Source organism: Gorilla gorilla, chromosome 19 (assembly GCF_029281585.2).
Source record: "Gorilla gorilla gorilla isolate KB3781 chromosome 19, NHGRI_mGorGor1-v2.1_pri, whole genome shotgun sequence".
Lineage (NCBI taxonomy): Eukaryota > Metazoa > Chordata > Mammalia > Primates > Hominidae > Gorilla > Gorilla gorilla.
This window is the reverse complement of record NC_073243.2, coordinates 72,294,431-72,306,840: the sequence shown is the minus strand read 5'-3', so window position 1 is coordinate 72,306,840 and position 12,410 is coordinate 72,294,431. Positions and strand designations below refer to the sequence as shown.

At 38.4% G+C, this 12,410-nt stretch overlaps 1 long non-coding RNA gene across 1 annotated transcript in view; it reads left to right on the top strand.

Annotated features, from left to right (window-relative positions):
* Positions 1 to 11,978, top strand: part of LOC109023859 (uncharacterized) — an 87,864-nt gene extending 75,886 nt beyond the window's left edge. Inside the window, exons 5-6 of the long non-coding RNA XR_010131673.1 lie at positions 6,311 to 6,486; positions 10,691 to 11,978. This is a non-coding gene — a long non-coding RNA (uncharacterized lncRNA). The remainder of the gene's footprint in view (positions 1 to 6,310; positions 6,487 to 10,690) is intronic.
* The last annotated feature ends 432 nt before the right edge of the window (positions 11,979 to 12,410 follow it).

The window sequence follows — 12,410 nt, the reverse complement described above, 5'->3', positions numbered from 1 at the left end:
TATTTTGGTTCCTGTAGCCTTGTAGCATAGTTTGAAGTCATGTAGCATGATGCTTCCAGCTTTGTTCTTTTTGCTTAGGCCTGTCTTGGCTATACCAGCTCTTTTTCGGTATCATATGAATTTTAAAGTAATCTTTTCTAATTCTGTAAGAATGTCAATGGTAGTTTAATGGGAATAGCATTGAATTTATAAATTACTTTGAGCAGTATGGCCATTTTCACAATATTGATTCTTCCTATCCGTGAGCATGAACTGTTTCCTTGTGCAGTGGGTTGTAGTCCTCATTGAAGAGGACTTTCAATTCATAGGTTAGCTGTATTTCTAGGTATTTTATTCTCTTTGTAGCTATTGCAAATGGGAGTTCATTCATGATTCAGCTCTCTGCTTGTCTATTGTTGATGTATAGGAATGATGATGGGGTTTTCTACATATAGGATCATGTCGTCTGTAAATAAAGACAACTTGACTTCTTCTCTTTTTATTTGAATACCCTTTATTTTTTTTTTCTTGCTTGATTGCCCTGGTCAGAACTACCAATACTATGTTGAATAGGAGTGTTGAGAGAGGGCAACCTTGCCTTGTGCTGGCTTTCAAGGGGAATGAGCCCAGCCTTTGCCCATTCAGTATGATATTGACTGTGGGTTTGTCATAACTGGCTCTTATTATTTTAAGGTATGTTCCATCAATACCTAGCTTATTGAGAGTTTTTAACATGAAGGGATGTTGAATTTTATCAGCAGCTTTTTCTGTGTCTATTGAGACAATCATGTGGTTTTTGCCTTTAGTTTTATTTATGTGATGAATCACATTTATTAATTTGCTTATGTTGAACCAGCCTTGCATCCCAGGGATGAAGACGACTTGATTATGGTAGATAAGCTTTTTGATGTGCTGCTGGATTCAGTTTGCCAGTATTTTATTAAGGATCTTTTCACTGATGTTCGTCAGGGTTATTGGCCTGAAGTTTTCTTTTTTTTGTTGTATTTCTGCCAGGTTTTGGTATCAGAAACACACTGGCCTCATAAAATTAGTTAGGGAGGAGTCCCTCCTTTTCAATTGTTTGGAATAGTTTTAGAAGAAATGGTACAGCTCCTCTTTGTACCTCTGGTAGAATTCAGCTGTAAATTCATCTGGTCCTAGGATTTTTTTTTTTTTTTTTTTTTTTTGGTTAGTAGGTTATTTTTTTGCTGCTTCAATTTCAGAACTTGTTATCAGGCTATTCAGGGATTCAACTTCTTCCTGGGTCAGTCTTGGGGACTGAACCCTTCGGAGGGTGTATGTGTCCAGGAATTTATCCATTTTTTCTAGATTTTCTAGTTTATGTGCATAAAGGTGTTTATAGTATTCTCTGATGGTTGTTTGTATTTCTGTGGGGTCATTGGTGATATACCCTTTATCATTTTTTATTATGACTATTTGATTCTTCTGTCTTTTCTTCTTGATTAGTGTAGCTAGCAGTTTATCTATCTTATTAATTTTTTTAAAAAACCACCTCCTGGATTCATTGATTTTTTGAAGGGATTTTTGTGTCTCTATCTCCCTCAGTTCTGCTCTGATCTTGGTTATTTCTTGCCTTCTGCTAGCTTTAGGTTTTGCTTGCTCTTGGTTTTCGAGTTCTTTTAGTTGTGATGTTAGGGTGTTGATTTGAGATCTTTCTAGCTTTTTAATGTGGGCATTTAGTGCTGTACATTTCCCTCTTAACACCACTTTAGCTGTGTCCCAGAGATTCTGGTACATTGTCTCTTTGTTCCTATTGGTTTCAAAGAACTTCTTGATTTCTGCCTTAATTTCATCATTTATTCAGGATTAATTCAGGAGCAGGTTGTTCAATTTCCATGTAGTTGTGTGGTTTTGAGTAAGTTTCTTAATCTTGAGTTCTAATTTGATTGCGCTGTGGTCTGAGAAACTGTTTTTTATGATTTTTGTTCTTTTGCATTTGCTGAAGAGTGTTTTGCTTTCAATTATGTGATTGATTTTAGAGTAAGTGTCATGCAGCACTGAGAAAAATGTATATTTTGTTGTTCTTGGGTGGAGAGCTCTGTAGATATCTATCAGGTCCACTTGATCCACAGCTGAGTTCTGAATATCCTTCTCAATTTTCTGTCTTGATGATCTGTCTAATACTGACAATGAGGTATTAAAGTCTCCCACTATTATTGTGTCAGAATCTAAGTCTCTTTATGGGTCTCTAAGAACTTGTTTTATGCATCTGGGTTCTCCTGTATTGAGTGCATATATATTTAGGATAGTTAGCTCTTCTTGTTCAATTGAACCCTTTACTCTTAGGTAATGCCCTTCTTTGTCCTTTTTGATGTTTGCTGATTTAAAGTCTATTTTGTCAGAAACTAGGATTGCAACCCCTGCTTTTTTCTGTTTTCCATTTGCTTGGTAAATTTTCCTCCATCCCTTTATTTTGAGCCTATATGTGTCCTTTCATGTGAGATGAGTATCTTGAATTCAGCACACTGGTGGGTCTTGTTTTTTATCCAGCTTGCCGTTCTGTGTCTTTTAATTGGGGTGTTTAGCCCATTTACATTTAAGGTTAATATCGTTATGTGTGAATTTGATCCTATTATCATGATGCTAGCTGGTTGTTTTGCAGACTTGTTGATATAGTTGCTTCGTAGTGTCATTGGTCTTTGTACTTCAGTGTGTTTTTGTAGTGACTGGTGACGGTTTTTCCTTTCCTTATTTAGTACTTCCCTCAGGAGCTCTTGCAAGGCAGACCTGGTGGTCATGAATTCCCTCAGCATTTGCTTGTCTAGAAAGGATTTTATTTCTCTTTCACTTAGTTTGGCTGGAATTCTGGGTTGGAAATTCTTTTCTTTAAGAATGTTGAATATTTGCCCCCAATCTCTTCTGGCTTGTGTGGTTTCTACTGATAGGTCTCTTGTTAGACTGATGGGCTTTCTTCTGTAGGTGACTTCGCCTTTGTCCCTGCTGCCCTTAACATTTTTTCCTTCATTTTGACCTTGAAATATCTGAAGATTATGTGTCTTGGGGTTCATCTACTCATGGCATATCTTACTGGGGTTCTCTGGATTTCCTGAATTTGAATGTTGGCCTGCCTTGTTAGGTTGGGAAGTTCTCCTGGATCATATCCTGAAATATGTTTTCCAACTTGGTTCTTTTCTCCCCATCTCTTTAGGTTCCCCAATCAGTCACAGGGTCGATCTTTTTACATAATCTCACAGTTCTTCGAGGTTCTGTTCATTCCTTTTTATTCTTTTTTCTCTAATCTTCTCTGCTTGTCTTATTTCAACAAGATAGTCTTCGAGCTCTGAAATTCTTTCCTCCACTTGGTCTATTTGGTACTTCCTCCACTTGGTCTATTTGGTACTTCTTTCCTCCACTTGGTCTATTGATACTTGTGGTTGCATTGTGAAGTTCTCGTGTTGTGTTTTTTAGCTCTATCATGTCATTTATGTTCCTCTCTAAACTGGTAATTCTGATTAACACTTCCTGTAATGTTTTATCATAGTTTTTAGCTTCTTTGCACAGGGTTAGATCATGCTCCTTTAGCTCACTGAAGTTCATTTTTATCCACGTTCTGAAGCCTACTTCTCTCAGCTCATCCATCTCATCCTCTGCTCAGTTCTGTGCCCTTGCTGGAGAGTTGTTGTGACCATTTGGAAGAGAAGATGCACTCTGGCTTTTTGAGTTTTCCATGTTTTTTCAGTGATTCTTTCTCATCTTTGTGACTTTATCTAGCTTCGATCTTTGAGGCTCCTGACTTTGGGATGGGGTTTTTGTGGGGTCTTTTTTGTTGATGTTGTTGTTGCTTTCTGTTTGTCTTTTTAATAGTCAGACCCCTCGCCCATAGGGCTGTGCAATTTGCTTAGGATCCACTCCAGACTCAATTCATCTGGGTACCTCCTGCAACTGGAAGTATCACCAATGGAGGCTGCTGAACAGCAAAGATGGCTGCCTGCTCTTTACTCTGGGAGCTCTTCCCAGAGAGGCTGATGCCAATGGAACGCTTCTGTATAGGTTTCTGGTGACCACTGTATCTGGTGTCTGGTGACCCCTCTTGGGGGAGGGTCTCGCCCAGTCAGGAGGCACGGGATCAGGGACCCGTTTAACAAAGCACTTTGATTGCCCCTTGGTGGAGGGAGTGTGCTGTGCTGGGGGGGGAATCCCACTAATCCAGACGTCCCAGATTCCTCAAAGCCAGCAGGGGAAAGACTAAGTCTGCTGATCTGTGGAGAACATGGCTGCCCCTCCCCCGCAGGGGCTCCATCCCGGGGAAATCAGAGTTCTGTCCATAAACCCCTGGCTGGAGTTGCTGAAATTCCTGCAGGAAGGCCTCACCCAGTGAGGAGGGATGGGTCAGGGTCCAGCCTAAAGAGGCAGTCTGGCTATTATCTGCCACAGCCACTGTGCTGCGCTCTGGGGAATTCCTCCTGGGTCCAAGTCTCCCCTGCACCAGCAGGAGACGAACAGCAGATGGGAGCTGCAGAGGTGGCACCCGCCCCTCCCCCCGGGAACTTGGTAGTCTTAGGCAGTCTCCAACTGAGTGGCTGCTAAGAATCTACACAGCTCTGTGCTTGGGATCCAAGGCCCTGGTGGCATGGGCTTACGATGGGGGTCTCCTCATTAACAGGTTGCACAGATCCGTGGGAAATGCTTGGCTTCCTGGGCAAGGTAGCACAATCACTCACCACCTGCCTTGGCTACAGTGGGAGCTCCTCTTGCCATGCGGCTCCTAGGTGGGCCATTGGTCCACCCCGATTTTCCTCTCTCTCCATGGGTTGCACCAACTGCCTAGTCAGTCCCAATGAGAGAAGTTGCTGGTGTAGGATTCACTCGCCATTTTTGTTTTCAGTGGGAGACTCTGACCGCAGCAGTTTCTAGTCAGCCATTTTGGCCCCTCCCGGATTGTTAGTTTTGAATGAGCTTGTCAGAGTTAGAAATCATAGTAAGCTAAGTAGTTTACATAAATGTGACTGCAGATAAAATTTTAATTTCAGATTTTCGATGCTAGCAGCATTCTCACAATGATCAAGAATGATATTTGCTATTGGAGTCACATTACTCAAGTTCAATATGAATCATATTTAGAGAGCAGATTTTGGTACAAGAAAAGACAACCTCTTACTGAGCTTGTAGTGTATTCTAGACGCTGTGCTGAGCTCTTTCCTGTGTTCTGTTACTTAACCCCGTGGACTAAGCACTACTGATAACCTTGCTTACAGATAAAGGAATGGTGGCTCTGAGAAGCACACAGCTAGTAAGTGACAAAGCAAGGGGTCAAAGGTCAGTAGGACGTCAGAACTCTTGCTTTTAATCATGACTCAGTCTTGCCTCTCTAGTGCTTGGGCAATAAAGTTTTAGAGATGAAATATGTACAAATTAAATAATTTAATGCAAAAACTGAAATCATCTTGCAGTTACCTATTTTTACCCCTAGGTGACACTTTTGCATTTAAAAGGTAAACCACAAATGGCAACTGAGAATTAGATTAATTTGGAAGTAAAACATTTTTTAAAAATGTACATATACATACAAATGTATATGCTCATGGCTGTGTGAATTTCGAGTAATGATAAAAATTGCCCTCAGAAGGTACTTTCTGTTAACTTTCCTATATGTGTTATAACATTAATTGCTCAAGTTTATGTAAAGTGTTTTTTATGGAACATGTGTATCAGAAAAGTTGGGTGTTTAAAATACAGATTTCTGCTTGGGCTTTACCTCAAACTGAAAGAATCAGAATTTGTGGAGGTGCAGGTCCAAGAATTTGTATTTTTGAACAAGCACCAAGTGATTCTTCTACATAATACAATTTAAGAACCATTGCTTAACTGTGTAATATCTAAATCTTCCTGTCATTAGAGTCAGTTGGGGGAAATTTAATAAAATACAGTTACCTCATCCCCACTCAGAAAAATCTCAGAATTTCTAAGGGCACAGCCCAGGAATTTAGGTTAAAAATGCCCTGATTCCAATGTATAACCAGGGTTGCACAGTGGAGAAGCAGGCACGGTGGTATTCACTTTCCTTCAGTGGTCGTGACCACTTTCCTTCAGTTTGCTAGAATTGGAGCCACTGCTGACACAATTTTATCTGATTACACTGTCTACTGCATTTGCTGCTTTCACTTAAAGCTATATCTATATACATCCATACATAATATACCTTTTATGGTGTAGTGTTGTTTCATTATGTTATTCATGTTTATTGCAAAAAAAATCCCATGCATAAATGGAAAGATGATAACAAAGGCTATTTCCCACAATCCAGAAAAAAAATACTTTCAATTTGATATCCTTCTAGTCCTTATGTTTTCTGTTTATTTTTACTTAAAAGATTTTGTGAAAATATTGGGATCATACCATGTAGACAACTTTATATACTGCTGTACAACATCTTTTATGAAAATTTCTTCAGATCGCCAAAAATTCTCTGAAAACAATTTGCACTGGCTGCCTACTCTTCCATTGACTGGATACACCATAATAAAAACATTCATTTTTTTTCACACGGTAAGTCATTTCTTTATAATAGTTAAATGGCCAATATTACAGTAAATAATAATTCAATAGCATTTTATATTTTCTATCTGTTTTATAATGTTTAATTTAATTAGTGATGTGCTAGTTTCTTAGAAAATAACTTTATGCCTTAGGAGAAAGGTCAAGGAAAAGCTGCAACTAGGTCATTTATTTTTTATTTTTTGTTTTTTTTTTTGAGATGGAGTCTCGCTCTGTTGCCCAGGCTGGAATGCAGTGGCGCAATCTTGGCTCGCTTCAACCTTCGCCTCCTGGGTTCAAGCTGTTCTCTGCCTCAACCTCCTGAGTAGCTGGGATTACAGGCGCCTGCCACCACAGCTGGCTAATTTTTTTTTTTTTTTTTTTTTTTTTTTTTTGAGATGGAGTCTCTCTCTGTTGCCCAGGCTGGAATGCAGCTGTGCGATCTCGGCTCACTGCAAGCTCTGCTTCCCGGGTTCACGCCGTTCTCCTGCCTCAGCCTCCCGAGTAGCTGGGACTACAGGCGTCCGCCACCAAGCCCGGCTAATGTTTGTATTTTCAGTAGAGACGGGGTTTCACTGTGTTAACCAGGATGGTCTTGATCTCCTGACCTCGTGATCCGCCCTCCTGGGCCTCCCAAAGTCCTGGGATTACAGGCGTGAGACACCTTGCCCGGCCTTTTTTTTTTTTTTTTTTTTTTTTAGTAGAGATGGGGTTTCACCATCTTGGCCAGGCTGGTCTTGAACTCCTGACCTCGTGATCCACCTGCATCGGCCTCCCAAAGTGCTGGTATTACAGGCGTGAGCCACCGTGCCCAGCCAGCTAGGTCATTTTAGATGTACCCCTGGCTCTGAGTTAGCACTAAATGCACATGTTCTGCTGGTGAAATGTCCAGGGTACCATCTATGTTACTAACTAGCATCATCTTACCAATAAGTGACAACTTTCTCACAACCTCTGATTGAGTTTCTTCTTCCATGCCCTTTGTATATAATTTTCATGACATAATAAAAATAATAATGTAGTTGAGATAGACAAATAGTTGACTACAAAATTTAACTACTGCTACAGAATGTTACCTGAATCCTAACCATAATAGCTTTATGTATTCAGCACTTTTTTTTTTTTTTTTTTTTTTTTTTTTGAGACAGGGTCTCACTCTGTTGCCCAGACTGGATGCAGTGGTGCAATCTCGGCTCACCACAACCTCTGCCTCCCAGGCTCAGGCGATTCTCCTGCCTCAGCCTCCTTAGTAGCTGGGATTACAGGTGCATGCCACTACTGCCTGGCTAATTTTTGTATTTTTAGTAGAAATGGGGGTTTCACCATGTTGGTCAGGCTGATCTCGAACTTCTGACCTCAAATGATCCACCTGCCTTGGCTTCCCAAAGTGCTGGGATTATGGGCATGAGCCACTGCACCAGCCTATCAGATCTTTAAACACCTCCAATGACGATCTTTCTTTATCATATTATGGATACACGTCTTTTCACACACGTGTTGCAAATATTTCCCAGTCCATTGTTTTTCTATTAACTTTGTTAACTTTTAAAAATTTTTGACCCAAAAGCTTTTCATTTTGACTCAGCAGATTCAATAATCTTTTTATTTTCAGCTTTTTCCCTTGTTGTCATGAGATAAAAGATTGCTTCCTATCTCATGGTAACCTCTAGTTTCATCTATGTTCTTCTCCAATATTGTATTAGAAAATGGTTCAAACATAGAAAACATGAAGAAATTTTACAGTATAAATCTATATCCCCACCATCTAGATTCTACAGTAATATTATACTATACTGACTTTTTAAATGTATCTATACATCTTTCCATCCCTTTATCCATCACATCAATCACTTTTATGCATTTTGAAGTGGGCCATAGACATCAGTTATGTCTCTCAACTACTTCAGTGTGCATACCATATGTATTTGGTGTGTGTGTATGTATATATATACAATTATATATACATATACACACACAGAAAAAAATACATATCTTTCTTTTTGCATATGGTTTTAGTTACCTATGGCTGCTGAAACAAATTACCACAAACTGGGTGGTTTAAAACAACACAATTCTGGAGGCAGGAGGCATGAAATCAGTTTCACTGGGCTGAAGTTGTGGGCAGGTAGGCAAGGCTGGTTCCTTCTGGAGGTTCAGGGGAGAAGTTGTTTCTGTGCCTTTTCCAGCTCCTGGAGGCTGCGTGCTTCCTTAGCCTGTGATCCTTTCCTCACAACACTCTGGTCTTTTCCTTCCATTGTCACATCTCCATCTCTTCTGTAGTCAAATCTCCCTCTGTGTCCCTCTTATAAGAACACTTGTGATTGCATATAGGACATCCCTAGGTATTCCAGGATAATCTCCCCATCTCAAACTCTTTAACTTAATCACCTTGTGAAGTCCCTTTTGCAATATACAGTAACATTCTCAGGTTCCAAAGATTAGAACCTGGGTATATTTAGAGATATTATTCATCCAGTCACACATACAAATACTTACGTCGCTTTTTTTAATAGCATGAGGTAACAAATCTGACTTAATTTTCCCAAATAATTGCCAAAATTATTAAAAATATAAATATAAATTATTTAACGTTTAAGAAGTTTCAAGTTTGTTACTTTTATCACATACTAAGTTCCTTGCTTTTTCTCCATGCACTGGACTCTTCTAAAGTCAACAATGACAAAATATTATAATGATTTGATTTATTGAATCTAATTCTAAATGTTTTGTTCAGCAAAATTTATTTAAATTTGGATAAAAGAGGTAACAAAATGGAAGACTATAAATTGGTTGTTGTAGAAAAATGACTACCGAATTCCCATATACTAATTTATTCTCTGCCAGAATATTTACATCAGAAAATTATTTTATGAGAATGAACTATTTGAATTTATATGTGGAATGTAAGAATTAACAATAAGAAAGAGACAGAGAAATAACACCCACTGAACTCTGACAAATATTAAATGATAAGCCACTAAGAAAAATGACAAATCAGGATTAGAAACAAGCCAGAAAAGGTAAAAAATATTTATGTCAAAATCTTCGTGCCAATTTTAACAAGTGTCAGGCACTAAAATTTGAGAATTATCTTTGAGAGTTATCTTCCTTTCAGTAAAGGCAACACTGGCAGTTAAACATCATTTTTACTTGTGGACAGCTTATGGAATTAATAATATTCAACTATTTTAATTGAAACAAAACTTTCGGCATTGTGATATAGTTGTTAACCTTTGGTAAATGAACGTATAATTTTGCCAACGGAACACATTACTTGATACATTCTCCACGTTGAGCTTGTCAGGCCCATTTCTAGAGAGTGGGTTGCCAATTAACTGGTTACATAAAGTATACTTTTTTATTTTAAAAAAGAATAACGCATTTCTTCCTATGGCCACACCCTAAATAAAGGAGTTTCCATTTAGAGATTTCTTTGTAACTGCTAGTCTAAACTATGGAACTATTTCTTAATGTGCTTGTAAATTAATTTGAATAAATTCTCCACGTCTGTCTTTATAAGTGGGCTTTATTTTTACAGCTGTTTTAGATTCACAGGAAAACTGAGCAGGAAGTACAGAGAGTTCTCATATACACTCTGTCCTTCACCCCACCCCATACACAGCCTCGCGGAATATCAACACCCTGCACCAGAGTGGTAGATTGGTCTTACTCTGTGACTGTACACTCTCACATCATTATCACTCAAAGCCTAGTGTTTACATGACAGTTCCCTCTTGGTATTGCACATGCTATGGGTTTTGACAAACATATAATAACAGGTATCCACCATTGTAGTACCACACAGAAGAGCTTCACTGCCCTAAAAATCCTTGCACCCTGTTGATTTATGCCTTCCTTCTCCTAACCTTTAGCAACCACTGATCTTTTTTCCCACCTCCATGGTTTTGTTTTTTTCCAGAATGTCGTATAGTTGGAATCATACAGTATGTAGCTTTTTCAGATTGGATTTTGTTCACTCAGTAATATGCATTTGAGGTTCCTCCATGTCTTTTCATGGCTTGATAGCTCATTTATAGGATTGATGTACATCCAGAACATTGGATAAATAAATAAATATTTCTTCATATTTACATGAATAAATGTGTAAAGTATATTTATTCATTCATCTATGGTTTTAGTCTGTTTTGTGTTGTCATAATGGAAAACTGCAGACTGGCCAATTTATAAAAAAAAAAGAGATCTATATTTCTTGTAGTTCTGGAGGCTGGAAAGTCCAAGGTAGATGGACCACATCTGGTGACGGCCTTCTTGCTGAGTCATCCCAGGGCAGAAGGCAGAAGGGCAAGAAAGCATGAGAGCAAAAACAAGCACACTCTCGCGATAACTAACCCACTCCGTGATTACAACATTATGAAGGAGTCATAATTGCCTCTTATTGGGCTCCAGCCCCCAATATTGTTGCATTTTGGATTAAGTTTTCAACGTAAGAACTTTGGGTGACACATTTAAACCATAGCATCTGAGGAAGAGAGCATTGGTTGCTTCTGAGTTTTGGCAGTTATGAATAAAATTGTTATACATATCGGTGTGTAGGTTTTTGTGTAGACATGTTTTCAACTGATTCGGGTAAATGCCAAGGAGCACAACTGCTGAATTATATGGTAAGAGTATGCTTAGCTTTGTAAGAAACTGCCAAACTATATTGCAAAATGGCTGTGTCATTTTGCATTCACACCAGCAACAGATGATACTTTCTGTTGCTCCACATCCTCATCAGCATTCGGTGTTTTCAGTGTTCTGGATTTTCACCATTCTAATAAGTGTGTAGTGATATCTCAGTTTTAATTTAACTCCCTAATGGCATATGATGATGAGCATCTTTTAATATGCGTTTTTGGGCCATTCATGAATCTTTTTTTGGTGAAGTATCTGTTCACAGCTTCTGCCCATTTCATAATTGGGTTGTTCATTTTCTTATTGTTGAGCTTTAAGAGTTCATTATATACTTTGGAAAACAGTCCTGTATCAGATATGTCTTTTGCAAATATTTTCTTTCAGTCTCTGACGTGTCTTCTCATTCTCTGGAGTGTATGTTTTTGTTTGTTTTGCCTGCTATGTCATAAATCTGACATTATTTAAATATCTCCTTCCATCCTGACTGTTTATTTAATGTTGACTGTGATAATTTTTTAATTCATGTTTACTTTAAGAGGCATTTGAAAGAAGCTCCTGATAAGTTCAGATACTGTCTAATATAATGTTAATGCAAAATTTTCAGTTTAAATTATGTAGGTGACAAGGAGTCAAATGTAACAGAGTCACACTGTAATGAATGTTGGGTGGTCACAAAACGTTTATGTATCAGGCAGTGACTCATTTTGGCACACCAAAGCAAAATTCAAATGGTTACCTCAGCAAAATGACAAAGCACTGCATGCCATGGACTTTCTGGGTTGCTTATGAATAGCTGAAACAGGAAATGTTAAGTACACAAATGGTGAGAAAACACTATATTTCAAATAAAGAAACAAATGTATTTAATCACGTTTGCCAATGTCTGATTTTCTTCTTAAAGTTTTATAACCTGGAGTTTGTGGAGCCTTGGGGGATGAATAAATACAGGAGTAATGCTCTTCAAATGAGCTATTGTAAAGGACTATTGTATTTTTCAATTGGTTGTGGATTGATACTTTGGTCTCATAGATAGTTCCCTCTATTAATATGGATATATATGTTATAATATACGTCAGTGGAATGTTTCTCAGCTTTGCAAAACATTTTATTGGCTGTTTTCTCTTGTCTATGGGTACTAGTAGAGAATGCTATTGAAGTTGGTATTCATATTTTAATGGGAGGAAATAATCCCAAGCTGCAGACACAAATTCAGTTCCAAACCCCAGACAGTGGATGGGCTATGCTTATCAAAGCAGACAGAATGCATGTAGTAGTAATGAGAGAAATCTGAACATAGGACT